The 16,757-nt window shown below is 45.1% G+C and overlaps 1 protein-coding gene across 1 annotated transcript in view; it reads left to right on the top strand.

Moving 5' to 3' along the window:
• The window catches only part of KCNU1 (potassium calcium-activated channel subfamily U member 1), a 177,966-nt gene that overhangs the window by 53,885 nt on the left and 107,324 nt on the right, over positions 1-16,757 (top strand). Inside the window, 1 exon segment of the mRNA XM_054180933.1 lies at positions 12,990-13,158. The gene's annotated coding sequence lies outside the window, so the exon portion shown is untranslated.

Raw genomic sequence — 16,757 nt, 5'->3', positions numbered from 1 at the left:
ACAGCCCACTGGGCTCTGGCTCTCCACAAGTTCAGATGCTTTTCCAGAGTCTTCAGTCCTCCGTATGGGTGGGAGTTGCATTGGGATAACTGTTAGCGTCAGCTGATGTTTCTAGTGTCCGCTGAAGTTTTAAGTGAGAACTTGGGTTTTCTGGGTGTGGCTTTTTTTTTTTTTTTTTGTGGTGGCAGAACAGGATTTCTGTTTCCAGCCTGAAGGAGGAGCCAGATCAGTCACTGTCACTTGGAATCAGTTGTCTTGTAAAGTTTTTTGCTAAAAAAACCAACCAACCAACAAACCAACACCCATGCAACCCCATTGAGATTCAGTCTTTCCCCTTTGGGGCAACGGGAAAGGAATATTAGTTTTTTGTGAAAGAGAAATGCATTTTTTTAAGTCTCATCTTTTTTTTTTTTTTTACAGAAGGTATCCAGGGTGGAGGTTAAAGGTTTAGTTCTGTTTTCCTCTCATTTTCATTCTTGAATAAGCCCATACCTTAAAGAAAAGAAGTACTGCTATGAGTTGATGTTGTGACTGTAAAATATAATCTGAGTAGTAGGCATTTCTTCCTCCCTTTCTCTCGTCTCAGTCCTGTTGAATCCTCTGCCGGCAGCGGAGAAACAAGTGTACCCAGTTCCTTCGCTCTTCTGAGAGCAAGGCCTGGTACTCGCCAGCAACGAGCCCTTTGTTTCCACCAGTCTGGCTGCTCTTACGTACTTGCTGATCCAGGCAACTACCAAAAAGAAGCAGAAGTCCTAAATGCCAGACTAATGCATCAATCATAATTCCTGAGCTGCCAGCAGTCATGTAACTGCTTAAAGACCTCAACAGCCCTCTGGCACTTAAAGAAAAAAATCATCTAATTAATCACAGGTGAAACAGCTTGGACCTGCTCCAGAAGCCCCTGAATTTACTGCCAAGCTTTGATGCTAATTTTCCTTCTAAGTAACCCCCTAAAGAAATTTACGATTAGGTAATTAAAGTGATGAATAAAGAGATACTTAGAAGAAGGAGGGAGAAGAAAAAAAGGGGGAAAAAAATCAACCTTGAGTCAAAAGCCTTAAATCGCCTCCCTTCTCAAAGAGAAGTGTTAGTCATCTTTGCACATGCATTGTCTCTGAAAATTGGGTTGGATTCCCACAGGAGGCCTGAGAAATATTCCTTAAATTAATGTTTGCATAACCAAATAAAGCAGAAAAGAAGGAACTCCTAAACAGATTGTAATGTCAAGATGGTTGAGGGAGAAAAGGACTTGTGGCTTCTCTCTGCGAGTCACACACGGTACAACTTTTGTCAGAAACTGCCTCATGCCTTTTCCCCCCAGGTACCTGAGGTCCATTTTTTTTTAAGGTAATTAAATACCTAGGAATGCCATCTAATTAAAAGATGTAGTGATATCTAATTAAGAACTTCAGAGCATCTGAACAACTTTTAAAAGTCTGAACATAAGTTCTTAATAGGCCACAAGTCCTGCATAGTGCTTTTCAGTGTCCTCTCACATTCTTTCTCTCATTTTTCTTCAGAGGAGAAGGAACTAAGTAGCCTTTGATTTGCGTTTTGTCTTCAGACAAATGTACCACACCAAACTCAGTGTAAGGAGCGTGAGTTTAAACATAGGGATGCATGCTGCAAAATTTCGATGATGCCTAGATTGTTTCCACAGGCGGTACAGATGTGGCCCCAAAATAGAAAAAAAAAATTAGGATCTAGTTTCAGGTCCAGGCTGCTTTTTTTTTTTTTTTTTTTTAAATAAAAAAAACCCCAACCAAACCAAAAAAAATCCAAGAATCCATAAAACAAGTATGTCACTATCCAGGGGTTTGCTACTGGCTTTTTGGCACAGTCTTGGCTAATTCATTCCCTGTGGCTAAAAGCAAACTTCCTTAATGACCCATAAAATGAAAAGTAATGGGGATGGGGGAGTTGAGTTTGGGGTGGGTTTTTTTTTAAAGTTGGTTTGTGGTGGTGGGAACATTTTCCCTCCAAGCCGACACCTCATTGTGCTTCCTACATTTTGATGCTGGGCCTTGCAGTGGCAGAAAGCTGCCGTGCACTCGCCTTCGCTCCCTTCTGGGACCATGCCCCAGGCTCCACTTCGCAGTACGTGGTGCACCTCACCTTCCTCTGGTAATAAATAAATGCCTGTGGACCCCATCCCATGGCCCTTTCTGCTCCGCCTGGCTCTGAGGGAGGAGCTGCTGAATGATTTTTGAGGGGACCAGAGAGGATAAAAAATGAGAAAATGGCAGATTAGATCTGAGGTGACAGAGATGAGAAATAAAAGCCATTAGAGCCCATTTGCAATGTGCCCTCATTGAGTCAAGTTTCAAGGTGTTTTTCCGGATTATTAATAGCCTGACAGGAGTTTTTGTACAGGAATCTGATACAGGAAATAACACTCATGTATACACACTGCAGTGTAGAGGGGAAAGTAGAGTCCCCTCATTTATTTACTTGGAGAGATTTGAAATACAGCAAACCAGCCAGCTGGGTTACAGACAAAATAAACATTCTCCATTATAATCGTGGCATCTTCAGACACACATCTCTATAACAATGCAGTGGAATGAAAGGAGCTCTCATAAACCTCTGCAACAGCCTTTGCTGTCGGAGCAGGCTGGGCTGCGTTCAGTGTGGCGCTGCTGAAGCCAGAGCCTTCTCTGGGCTGGAGCGTGTTGCTGTCGGTCACCTCAGCCCTTGGTCAGCATCTCTGAACCTGGGAGCCATTTTGGGCACTTAAATTCTCCCAGGGATGGAATTTATTCAATGCGGCAGGAAAGATCTGTTTAGGATTGGTGCTTTTGGAGTTTTAAAAGAAGCCCGTCTCATCCGCCACTTGTCTACTCAGTGTGATACCCAGGGAAATGAAAGCTCGGAAGAGAGGGAGGGAAGAACAAGAATACTTGGGCATGTGGGAAAGAAAGGTTAAAAAATTCCCAAAGTTATACTTTGTTAGTTGCATGCTTGTAAAAAAGAAATACCAGGTGGGTAGTGCTTTGAACTTCACAAGGCTTTGTGGGACTGTGTTGTCAAATATGAGTAATTGTAGCTTTCTTCATAAACAAGGGGTGGCACGGAAAATTTGAGTGATACAGTTCGTAATGCCTACAGGCCAAACAGGCATTCGGCTGAAAGAGAGAAGCTCTTCAAACATCATTAGATGGTGATGTCTGCTTGCCTCTGTCTGTTGCTTTCTATTAAACTTTGCTTTTTACTTTCTCATGTTGCAACCTAACTCTGCTTGTGAGTATTACTGAGCAGAAATAATCAAGTCTTGATCTACATTGCATAACACGTTGTAGAAGTAGCCAAGCTAATTACCAGTGAAACTGGACAATGAACAGTAGAGATTATTTTTCCCCATTTTTTCCTGCTCCTTTCTGAACAGCCTCTAGCACGCAGTGTTCTCTGGGAGGATGTGCTACCATACAAACAAGCAACACTGCCTAGAGATAAAGAATTTTCTAGTGGTTGTTGCACAGCCTTAGCCGAAACAAAAGCGGCCAGCCCCTTCCCTTGTCCACAACGGAGGGACCATGTCTCACAATTTATAATTTAACCATAATTGTAGTGTGTACGCTGGGAGTTTTAGTCAGTTCTGGGTGCAGTTATAAGCCTCTGCCTAGCAGAAAACACTGGGTTGCTTTCTAATGAAGCAACATCCCTGCCGGGGGCTCTTCTCCAGGAGACAGATGAGACAGCCTGAAAATCCCCTTCTGCATTAGGGTCAGTTACCTCTCAGTGGATCCACATCACCTAAGATGCAACTGAGCATGTGCAATTCCTGCTTAATTTGGTAAACCTCGCGGATGCACAAGTGTTTCCAAATTCTGTATTGTGGAAGAAAGCAATGCCTGGACAAAGAGGCAGGTCTGAGGACAAAGTCTCCCACCAGGTCTTGCTTTCACGCCCTTACAAGTGCTGTGTAACTCGTGAGAAGTGTTAAGAAGCATTTGTAATTCCTTGCTCAGCACTTCTTGACTTCTTGGACTTGACACATAGGCTGCAAGTTGCTTTGGGAGCCAACAGGTTCTATAGCATCTTGCCTTCTTGATCCAAATACCAGTGTGAAGTAATTCAGGTTCCCTACAATTGCACTTTCAGTTCCCAGTAACGCTAACTCAGCACTTTGTGTTTCCCAGTGAGGTGAGTTACGGATCAAGCACTTTGCTCTGTAGGTTCCATTTGAATAAGCCATTAAGACCTGGCATTGTGTCTCTGCAGAGAACTGGTGCCACGTTGAATCAGTCTGAGGAGTTTTCTGGTAGGGGTTTAACCGATATTCTCCTTGTCTCTGCATTTTGTACAGTGTCTTGTGCCATTGGCCTCCCCCTTTTTATCCCTGAAGCTGCTGCTTATAAATTCAACCTGTCTGAGTTCTCACAGGACACCCAGTATTACTGCGTCTGACCATAAACTGCTACCTACAATGTAAGGAATTTGTGTTTCTCAAGTTTTAATTAAAAGGTGTCCCTCACATTTTACTATAATTACTTGCTTTTATTTTCAAATGAAAATATAATTTTCTCTCTGTGAAAAAAAATGCTTTCCTTCTAAAAATATATAAAAAATGATTTTTTCAAATGTTAATTTTCCATGCAGTTTTTCAGTAATGTTTTTCATTGACAATGTTCTCCAAACTGTAATTTCTTAATAAGCTTAGGACTGAAATGGTAATTAATATTTCAGCTCTGCAAGAGAAAACATAATGCTAACTCCAGTGTTGAGATCTCCAGCTTGTAAACGGCTATCCTTCAGGATGAAAGGTGCCCATATAACAATAAGGCATTATTACACTTCCTTTATTACTTTGTACATGCATAATTTACTGACTGCTAAAAAACCCCTGGTGGAATGTCTCTTTGATGTCATCTGTCTTGCCTAAGTAGTGGTTGCTGCTTGCTTCTTTCCTACGCGACTGGTTGTGATGCTGCCTATGGCAATTTCAGTGGCTAAATTCCTTCCTCCAGTAAAATCTTAACTAGTTGAACTGAATCTTCAAACAAGTCCGCATCTCCCTCAATAAATATCAAAAGGGAAATCCAGCTTAATATAAACAGAGAATAGCAAAATGGCGCTATTTATATGGTTCAATTTCCCTTCAGTTAAGCCACTAATGGCACATAGAACTCTCATAATTAAAAGCCACATCTGATAGAACAAAGTCATCTGTGGAAGCAAAGAAAGGGGAAGATGAAAGCGCCACCAGTACAAAACACCAGTCCAGCTATAGGTCTGTACACGTCTTTCTTCCCCGTTCTGAGAATCAGCCAGAGCCTGAAGCTCTTTTGACAAGTAGCTCCTCTGATGACAGACACTCCCCGCAGCCTCCACAGGCTGCAAACAGCTGCATTGTTCTTCTGTCACCTCCCCACTGAAAGGTGATCCCAGTAAGCAGCAACGGGCCTGATGTGTTAGCATTAGTCAGCAAGCGCGTGGATCAGATCTGCTACCAGGGAAAAGGAAAAGCAGGTCTGAGACTGAAAAGTCAGTGCTCATAATCAGGAGCTTGTCAGGGTGTAAGTCTTGCTCTTTGGGATGTGGGGGACATGCTGCCAGTCTTGACTTCTACTCCTCACAGCTTTTGTCAGAGTGGTCTGGATGAAGCGATCACATCCCTCCGCAGGATCACCCAGACAGCCCCCAGCCTCATCGCTGGGGCAAGAGCTGGTGACTCGGGCAAGACTCTGGTGTGGAGAGGGAAGGAATTACTGCAAAAAATTGAGCCTTGAGCCAGAGTAGGACTACCCAGCAGAATGGAGTGATGGGTGAGGAGGGGGAGGCCCTGGACTAGAATATTTATCATTTAGAAAAGAGACAGAAAAGCAGATGTCATAATGATGATGTTCCTGTTTCAGAAGGATTTCACAGTACTGAATGGCCAGACAATAAAACGACAGTGAAAATTCAATGTTAGTAAAGTCACGTGGTTAAAAAAAAATCCACAAAATATTTGCTCAAAAATCACAGAATTTCATAAGGTTTCTCTCTGCCCACCTCTCCAGCCTGTCTAGGTCTCTCTGTATGGGGGCACAGCCTTCTGGTGTGTCTCTTAATTCATTACTACCTTGAAAGGGAGGGATGTCAGTGCTGTGTGGATAGTTCTGTGAGGGCATCGGCTTTGTGAGAAACTTGTAGAGAAGAAATAGAGAACATATTGCTTTTTATATCCATAGCATATCTGCGTCTCAAATACCGTATGAGTTTCTGAAGCTCTTCCCCTGCTCCATTAGACGTACCATAAAGTAGCGTTGATTACTGTGTTCTCTCCTCAGCTGCAGCTGAAACAAGGAAATGGAGATCCTGCCTACCGCTGCTTAAACAGCAGTGGGCAGTAGGGAACAAATGCCTGTCATTTCCCACCCGAGTTATCCTGCCAGCTTCAGTGCATCTGACTGAGGTTAGTTTGATACAGCAGTGTTTGGCTCGTGTGCTCGAGTCAAACTTTTGCTTGGAAAAATTTAAATAGCTAGGTAATTTATGTCTCCTCCTCTCCCCAGCTTTCCTCAGGCAGCTACAGACCCTAGAGAGATGATAGGTTCTCCCTGCCCTGGGCAGCAGGTAGGCAGAAACCCCACTACTGTGGTGCTAGCTGGAGCTACGAGCTTGCCTGTACTTTGCTTTTTACAGAGCACCAGAATTGCTCCGAGTGCAAAAGTGCAGAGCCGATATGAGCCACAGAAATGGAGCAAATGATTAACACCAGGCATGCAGGCTGGAGCTGCAGTCGCACCTGATTTTTATTTTGGAGGCTTTTTTTCAGTATATCTCGGCACTTTTTCCCCAGCCCTTCCCTCTCTCTCTCCCCCAACACAGCTAGAAGTAGTCCATTAGTGTGACTGATGCGTGTCACTGCATGCTGATCTAGGACAGAGCTCAGGCTGTTTTTCAGAGCAAGTGCCTAGAAGCATTATTATCCACCAGCCAAGATTCTCAGTGGTGATTTAAAATGGATTTTGATTTTAAAGGTACATCTTAAAAACACCTGGTTTTCTAAAAATGTAAAAGCGACTCTGTTCTCGCTATCTGCAAATCAGAAGCTCTCAAGTTAGGTACGTAAAAATAGAAGCATCCCATATTATTAGTCTCTTCTGGAAATATTGTTAACACAGCCTGATTTCCTTCTTGTCTGTGATTTGTGCTCGCTGCGTGGAGTGCCCAAGTGTAAATGGCTACTGATGGGAGAGCCAGGCCCCTCGGACTCGAGCAGGTTGTGTCCCGTTACTCTTTACCTGTGAACTTCAGTCCCAGCCTGCACCGTGTCCCCGTTTGGAGGCAGTGTGTCCCGCAGCCCGGACTCCAGCTGCTCCTCTCTTCCAGTTCTTGACCTGAAGAGCCAGCGCTGCTGTTGCACATTGACCTGAGTCAGTTCCACTCTGCGAGTCACTGCCTTCCCGGCCATCCTCCGTCTGTACCCACCCCTGGGCAGCCCTGCTTAAGCTCTCACATGTCCCTGACCAGTTCGGCATTGCCGTGTCTCTGGTCTTGACCAGTTCCCTTAACCCAGCTCTACTCGGAAGCGTTTCGGTGGCTCAGCAGATGCCAGTGCTGTTCGATACTTGAGCTGCTTTAGTTGCTTGATTCTTCCCTGAGCCTCGTGGCCGTCACTTTTGTCACAGAGTTCTTTGCAGAAAGGCTCTGAACTCTTCAGCTGGTCCGTATGTGACAAGACTGGAAATATTAAGCGTACTTTTTGCCTGAGAATTAAGTCGTTAAAGTCATCTCTCTAAAGCTTGTAATGGCTACTGGTTGTTATCAGGGAAAGGAAATTTGTTTATCTGGGATAAAAGCCTTAGAAATATTAACCTGAGCAAAGTTACAGCTGCTCAGGATCTTTCAGCATTTGCCCCTTCTCCTTTTTATTAATGCAATTCAACAAGTTAAGCCTGAGCAACTGTGTCTGACCCCATGGCTAGAGTAACATCTGTGACTGTACTCTGTCATTTGCAAAATGGAACGGCTCTAATCTCTTGAGCACACTGCTCTGCAGTGACATTTCCAGGACATCCGCACTCCAAAAGGCATGCAGTAGCCTTGGATTAGAGTTTAAAATAGAAACGTGTTTGCCTTTGTGTACAGCATGGGATTGCTAAGGAGAAATAGCGATGGGAGCGTGCAGTTGGGTTGTGTGACCCGCAGTAGTTGTATGGGTCAGAGGCGTCCCTGCGCTGGGACCTGTGCTGCTTCTCGCATCGCGGCGATACGCTGAGCAATTGACTCGGCTTAGTCAGGGAAAGCTGTTACCTGCTCCTCCTAAGAAACCACTCGCCTCAATAGAGACAGTGCTAATTAAAACAGGTCTAAATTATAGCAGAACTCAGGCTAATGCTTTAAAAAAACTGGATGAATGAAGGTAATTCCAATATAACATAAAAAGGGGAGGGTGCTGTGTGGTTCTCACGTTGTAGGGGAGGTGCTGTCCTGTCCCTGTCTGCGACCCGCGGTGTGCTGAGCATGTCCGTGACAAGGAGCTGCAGGACCCGCTGTGGTTGGGGAGCAGTGTGCCGGGTTAGTGGGTGCCGTGCCGTGTCTCACCTACCCCACCTTGCCTTTAGCTGATGTGACAATACACCTCCTGGTTGTTTGGCAGGCTCAGCTGGTAGCAGCTTAGGTCCTTTCCACCCTTCTCTGAAATGCAAAGTAAAAATCATTTAACTTGTGTTTCTAAAGGCACTTTTCATAACTGTAAGCCTGTTAACTCTGGTTTCCTAACAAACAACAGCTGAAATTCCTTTGTTTGTTTGTTTTAGGTATGGTATTTTTTAAACACTCACAGCAAGCTGTGGTTGTTCATCTGTATCTTGGTAAATAGGAGCTGCTGACTTTCACCTTTGGAGAGGCAGAATTGAGCAAACAGCAAAACTGCCAGGGTGGACCAGGCACAGACTCCTGAGAGCGGGAGAGTAGGTACAGGGCATCTCTCCAAACGGCGGCTTGTTTCCTAAAGCCCCTGGAGTTTCCCCTGAGCGGGGTGCGCAGCGTCGTCCCATGCCTGGCAGCCCCCTTTGGAGCCATTGCCTATGGAGCCATTGCCTGTGGAGCCGTGATGTGGAGGTAGGGCCTTGGGACGGCTGTGTCTGGCACAGGGAAGGGGGATCTGTGAGAGATGGGTGCACGGACAGCTGCTTCCCACATCCTCGCCCCCCTCTTTGTGCGCTTCCTCCCCCTGGCAGCCCCATGCAACTCACTGGAGCCCGCTGGTGCCCAGCACGGCCGTGTGTACTCTCTCATTCCGTTCTGCAGTAGCAGTTTTCTGCTGGTTTGTAGAGAGCATCCAACTGATTTATTGCTCCCAACATCTCTTAGTTTGTAATAAAGTTTTCAGCAGCTCTGTCGAGCCCGCTCCCCGCCCCCACGCACGCACACATCCCCGCGCTTGCTTTGTTCTTCTCACACATAATGTCAACTCATAAACCTTTCATCAAGTCAACCAGGTGGAAAAAACCCATTACTGAAAGAAGTGTTCATTCAGGTTCGGGGGGGCGGGAAATGGAGGAGAGGGCGGAGGAGAAAGTTCCCCAATGGAAAAAAAAAAAAAAAAAAAGAAAAAAAAAAAAAGGAAAAAAAGCTGTGTGTGCTCTTAGCTGAAAAGCCGGCTTTGCTGCGCGCCCCAGGTGCCAGGCCCCGGAGGAGCCTGGCAGATCTGTCATCCCGGTGACAGGAGATGGAAAGCGCCGTGTTCAGACTCAGAGAGGCAGCGATTTGGGCCTAATACCCACTGATGAAAGGGAGCTTCAACACAGCCGGCCTCTGCCAGCGGGAACAAAACCACTTGTGCTTTTCTATGGCAGAAAGGACCCCCCCGCAAACACACACACACACACACAGGTGGTGGAGGCTTTCCTCCGCTCCCCTCCGCCCTGGATCGATGTGTTTAAGCCATATTGGCTGAGGCTCATGTGCTGAAAGACGCTGCTGGCCACACAATGGAGGAGCTGACAGGGGTGTGTCGGCAGGAGACATGCTGCGTGGAGAAGGCGCTGAAAAATGGAAGTGAGGAGGCATGTGTGAAGTGCAGGGAGCAGGGAGCAGCCCGGGATCTCCTCACGGCAGAGTACAACCGAGGCGGCCCTGGGATGCTGCACTCAGAGCCCGGGGGACTGTGACAGCAATGTCCTGGCAGGAACTTGGTCCTGCCCTCAGGGAAAGCCCGGCACCTTGCTGGGCAGGCGACTGAGAGGACGGGTCCCTGGAGCAGGAGCAAGGAACGTCCCATGGGCAGAGGCACAGGAATGTCCTGTGGGCAGAGGACTCGGGGACCTGGGCCGAGGAACCCTGGGCAAAACGCCGTCACTGCTGTGCCTCAGCCTCCCCGTGGCGCGGGTGACAGTACTCCCGTCTCCCACTCCCTCTCAGCCACTCGGGGCGCAGACTCTTTGTGGAAGGCACTGTTCCTTGCATAGGTCGTCGATCCCCATGGCCAGTAAGGTTTTATTAATTTTGGACGGAATTTCAAAAATGGAGTTCACCGAGAAATGAAATCCCCTTTACCCCAGCATATTTATGTTTCAGGCACACGCTTTGGGATTTGATGGATTTCTCTTTACACGCAGACTATGAGAAAGTTCTGCACAAAATTTTATTTAAATAATTTTTTAAGCAGAGTAGTCCAGAGTTACTGCTCTGGAGAAGGGACGCAAGGGCACCAGGGGATGGAGAAAGAGGGAAGCAACAAAGGAGTACAGGCAGTGACATCTGTCGCTAGTATTTTATAAGTTAAAAATTCAGCATAATCTACTGCCACCCTGTCCGCTATGCTGAGTTCCAACAGTAACAGAATTGTCATGATTTCTACATGAATTAATTCAAATCTCTTTTTGCATGATATGGCGTAAGAAAGGGGCCATCTGGTTTATGTTCTAGGTGTCAGAACCACTCATACCAGCACACTTTCCTAGTGCAAGATGTAAGTTGACTGCACATATTAATGTCTCCTTACCCTCTGCCTCCCTGAGACCTGGTGCTGTTGTCCCATTATGGTGCTGCCATTTATACTGTCAATAGCAATAATAATAATAATGCTGCAAGGTTTGGCACGTGCATAGTACCTCCAGTTCAACCCTGGCTGAGTGTTACTTACCATTACAAACGCTTGTACTGGTTTCTTCACATGCGTGAGGCTTAGGGACATTAAGTAGGATCAAGCTGTGACTGAGTTAGGAGTGGCCGAGTGCACAATAAAAGGTTGTCCAGCTTCCACAAAATTAGCGTCTAACTGGTGACCTAGTTCATATACGGATGTTATTGGCTTCCCCCAGACTACAGAAAGAATCATTAGCAGTGGAGTTGGGGAAAAGAATGCAGGTGTGAGGAAACCTGCCCATTCCATTGGAGAGTGACAGCTGGCAGTCAGCTGTCTTCTCCTTGTGGTAAATATTTAAATACTGGCTATCAGCCTTAGGAGCCTGTGATAATAACTTAGATAACAGTAAAAAAATCATTAAGAATGTTTGTATGTGGTAACATCCTGCAGATTTACACTGCCTGGTTTTCAGAGATGTAAGCAAACCTGAATGTGTTCATCCTCCCAACAGCCTAAACCAGCACAGTACTCGCACCTCCTGAGTAACTGCAGGGGGAAAAAAGGGATCAAGAAAATGGGTCTGACTTCCTGGGCTGTAAAGAAGTGCACCAGATTTCTATTAATTATTATAGAAAATTTTTTTTGTTTGCATTACAGCTTGGTAACAAACTGGTTCACTGTGATTTCCCCAGCAGTTTAGTTGAATACGCAAAATCCAAGCAGAATCGGTTTGCTAATACTAGTCACCAAAGCTACAATTTCTGTTCCCTTTCCTAGATGAAAGAGGCTCAGAAGAGTGGGAAAAAAGTCGTGAAGCAGAAAAGCCTCATCTACTACAGATTAGCTCTGTTTATATTGCAAAGGCTCTGGCTCAAGTGAGGGTTTTTGCTTAGAAATATTGTTTTAGCATGACTTTATCTTGAAATGAACTTTGTGGTAAATAGAATTTAAGCATGGGCTTAAATTTAAGGTCTTATTTAAGTGCTTTTCTACTTCACTTGCCAGCTAAGGATCTGGCCTGGGCTTTGAACATCTTTAGGGAGAAGAAACAGATTAATGAGATTAGAACGTTTTAAATCACTTTTGTACTTCCCTGGGCTGCATGATCTTTATAATACCTTGTCTCTATAGACTCTGTAACGTGGATTGGCTGGGTGCTAACAGACAGGGATGATGAATAGGCGGCTTGCTTGTGCATCCTTTCAGATTTGGGGAACATATTCGATGGCCTATGGGTATGTTCAGTTTCATACGTCAGTGTGCATTTAATCTCCTTGTCTGCTTTATGAAATCCAGCATTTGAGTGCGTAACTCTCAACCTTATGGGCCTAATTTCCTTGCTGAGGTTTGCAACAGATATTTTACAATCAGGCCAGTAAAATGAAAAATGTGTTCATGGAAGATGGTAAGGGGTGACCTGGGAACAGACAGGCCTTCACCCAGAACATTAAAATTACAGCAGGGTCTGGACTGGTACCTTTTGGCAGCCCCTAGCAGCATACCCACCCTCGCCCCTACAGCTTCATAGGCAAAAGGCAAATCTAGGATTTTAGCTTTGCAATTTTTTCTTCCTAGTTCAGAAATGAGCCATTTCTACAGTAGTGCAGTCAGGGAATCAGTGGCCTGGTGAGCTCATATTTCACCTTGTGACACGCCGTGGTTTCCATTTACGCGATGATGCAATGTAAAGCCACCCCTTGGAGAGCAGAGAGCGCAATGTGGATTGTCGGCCTTAGGGGGTGAAGAGGCTCGTCAAAGGGAAACTGAGCAATTGCAACAGGCTGGAGCTTCCTGCAGCTGAAGTTCTCCAGCGAGCGAAGTTAATCTGTTCCTCAAAGTCTTCATTTGGAGGAAAGTAGCAAGAAGCCCAAATCCCACAAAATATCAAATGCCCTAGGATTTTTCTGTCCAGAGATTTTAATTAAGGCATGTTTCCCTGGGAGTTTAATTGAGTGTTCATTTCTTGCAGCCCCTGGCAATTCAAGCTCTGAAAAGCCACATGGGAAGAAGTAGGAGAAAAGTTTGGATTATTCTAAAGTCTGCTGCTGGTTACTCCCCGTCAGCGTCAGCTCATCCCCCGATGGGTCCTCCCTCAGCCAGGAGCAGAGAGGCAACAGTATGGAGGGAGGAGAGTACATGTACGTAGATGGGATGTCAAGAGGGGAGAGCAGAAGCACTAAAACAAAGCAAGGCTTGTTTGTAACAGTGATAAGCATAGAGTGGAGCATATATTTAATGCAGGATTGACCAAAAATGCAGCCAGAGTAAACGACTGTCGTGCAGAGCTTACACCCTGGGAGCAGGTCTTGCGTGGGGCCAGGACAAACTCAGCAGGAAATGCAAATCCTAGTTACAGCTCAGTTTCCTGCATTGAAATTGTGATTATAATTAAAAATAAATCACAATCGCTTTTACTTTGATGAAATTACCACTTATATTAAGAGCAGCTTGAGCGGACTGTAAATCATTTTCTGCAGGATGTCACTTTGCGATTTAAAATATTTCATCGGTTAAAGAATATGTTGTGCTGCATTTGGGAAAGAAAAGAGTAAAACATGAATCACACATGGGTGAATGCAAGACATTCTTGTACTCTCGGGTGCCTGGAGCCTATAGGAAATGAAATTAGCCCTTCTGAAAAAGGGTTGATTAATCCAGAGATGCTCCCAACTACTCAATTCATCTGCCTTAATTGGATGTGGGAGTCAGTTTTGGCTTACTGGCCAAAAGGATGATAAGAAAAAGTACATGCTGCAAAAACCAAGCTGGGATTCCTTACTAAAAGGCAATTTCATTCCCTGTTTGTTATTGATGGAGATATTGAAATACTTAGAGATGGCCTTTAAACAGAGACTTAGAGAACGTATGTGAAGTAGAGGAAAACAAGCAGCAGCACAACTCTACGGAGTAACCTGCTGAGCTGAAACAGCGCGTGAGCAGCAGAGCAGTCTGGGAGGCACCAGAACAGAGTCACAATCTTTTGCCCCGCAAGCACAGCTCCCGTTGCACCTACCTGGTTATACCGAGCCTGAGACCGCTACGAAGATCTCAGTCTTTTCAAATGTGAAAAACAATCTTCTAACTTTAGGGATTTTATTGCAAGGTTACTGTATTGAGTATATTTGCTAAAAATCTCATCTCCCAAAAACATGAACTTAGATGACAGCTATAGCTTTCGTTCCTTTTTGTTTCTTTTACTTTGTAAAGGTAGGCTCCTATACAGAGTTATTAGAATTAGAAGTTCAAAACTAGGACTTTTTTTTTTTAAAAAAGCATTTTCTGAATTTGCATTCTGCTTAGGGGAAGGTAGCTTAAGGGAAATGAGAGCTTGAACTCATGAATTTTGAAAGCCTGGGGTTTACGATGCTGCAGAAAGACTATTTGTTGAGTACAAGGCCTGATCTGGAAATGCATTTGAGACATGCATGACTTTGAGCATATAAATAGTTGCACAGAAGTCAATGGGACATAAATTTATGAATTTGCCTAAGTGCTTTGCTGGATCTTTGCCTAAGGAACCACTTACCATGAGTTTCAATAACAGAGTCATAGCCTTGTTAATGAGCAAACCTCTGGACCAAGAGCGTCAGTGAAATGTGAAATCCGGCTCCATGCCGTATCTATGCTGCTCAGCTTGGTTTCATCTCTACGTAAACGCATTCTGCTGTGCTGACATTTATGTCCCTTGCCTTTTCCAAACAGTGATTTACAAGTTCCATTTTACACTTGTGAGTGCAATAGGACAGTGCAGATGCAAAGCAGCAGCCACGGCAGTCGGGGGGTGGTGCAAATCAGAGCTCAGTTCTGGAGGGCAGGCACCGGAGCAGCCTTTTTCCTAGAAAAAGACAGTTCCAGAACTTCATCAGTGAGTTGTGGCTTTCACCTTCCACTTTTCTCTTTTAAAGTGTTTTTGGCAGCAGAGGCAGCCGACCAGGAAAGAGAAACATGAATGACTGACACCAGTCAATATTGTCAGTTCTCTGCACGCTTCATTAGTGCTATCAGGCAAGAGAAACGGAGATTTCACCACATAAAAGATCATAAATTGCTTTGGGAAATGGAAACCAGGGTGGGGATCCTGGGAAAGGAAGAGAGGGACGGTTCATACACTACAGAACCAGGTCGGGGAAGACAGAGCTGTTCAGAGGGACCCGCGTAAGGCCTGTGCCACCACACAGGGGTGGCCCCACAGCTTCCTGAAGCCGGTTTGTTTCCTGGTGTCTCAGCTAAGACCGTCTCTCCCACTCTGGTACCCAGGTCGTGTGATGGCTGTCGGACAAGTTGTGTCTGCCGGGGCAGATAATGACTTTGACTCTGCCCAGCATCTCTGGGAATAATCCTGGCACGTGTTTTAAACTGCCCTGCTCACTATTACGGTCATTAGCTTAGGCAGCACAGGTAGCGAGCGGAGGCCAGGTCAGGTCTCACTGAGCAAGACACAACACAAACCTGAACAGAAATACAAACCCTGAAAAGGGTCTCTGCCTTCAGGATATTACAACGTAAATGAAAATAGGAGCATGGCAATGGGACAGAGTTGTCATACCATTGATCCTCTACTGCAGGCAAGTTTTACATCGGGGTTTCTTTTAAAAGAAAAAGTAGCAGCAGCCCTTGGGAGATGGTGGAGCAAACAAAGAGCGCGAGGCAGAACATTCATTTGCCGAGTATCACTTTGAGCTATTCAGCAGATTTGGGTATATTCAATAAATCCGTGTCAGAATTCTTGCACTTAGAAAAGCGTTGTTGCAAGTTAAAATGTTTTTTATCTGTTGTTCTGCACAGACATTTGTTTCAACGGAATAAGAGATGCTGTGTGTGTATGGTTGGACTTGATGATCTCAAAGGTCCTTTCCAACCATGAAGATTCTATGATTCTATGATAATGAAACCTTCCCAACATCTCTTTGTGCGACCCAGAACCAGCCACTGCTACTTTCCTGAGAGGAGCACACCCTCCATTTTTAAATTTTTCTCTTACACGTCCATCAGTCCTTCAACTAGTAAAAAGCATTGAAAGGGAAGAAGAGCTGCCTGTACGGTGCGCGTGTGGCAGTGCCACCGTTCCCAGCCTGTGCTCGGCCGGGGAGGAGCGGGACGGGAGCGGGATGGGCACATCCCCAGCTGGAGCAGTAGCAGGAACGCTGAGCAGATGCCACAGGGAGACATGGTATATACTGAATCAATATGTTAACCTAAGAATGTCAAGAAAGCAAATGCTTGGAAGGTTTAATTTATGGAGATTAGCATGTCAGATAGATTTTGAGGAAACTGGGGTTGTTTTCCAGAAGTAAACCCCAAAACTTTTCCAGGATTCCCAGATACTTTGTAGGTTAAATGACCTTCAGTCCTTCCTATCCTCACAGCATCCTCTGCTGTGGTTCACACACAACTGTGTTAACATGAGTCTGGAATATCTCAGCACATAATTATTTATCCTTCAATAAAACAAAGAAAACCATGTCTAAATCTGACTAATATCCCCTCCTCAGCCTGCCAAGTGGGGCCTTGTGTTTTCAGTATTGAAAACCAAGCCTGACTTGCTGCATATTTTGTGTTACCATGGTTTATGTCCAAATGCAAGGATTTAATTTTGTCCGTCATCAAACCGTGGTTTCCATATGACACCAATACATTCCTTCCCTCTGCCTGCTGTTCTGACAGACGACAGAATAGAATTAAGCATTCCAACTACCACGCTTAAAACGCAAGAGCTTATGCTCCTTTGGCTTTGGAG

This window comes from Rissa tridactyla, chromosome 20 (assembly GCF_028500815.1).
Source record: "Rissa tridactyla isolate bRisTri1 chromosome 20, bRisTri1.patW.cur.20221130, whole genome shotgun sequence".
Lineage (NCBI taxonomy): Eukaryota > Metazoa > Chordata > Aves > Charadriiformes > Laridae > Rissa > Rissa tridactyla.
The sequence above is the reverse complement of the archived record's forward strand: the minus strand, read 5'-3'. Positions and strand labels throughout refer to the sequence as shown.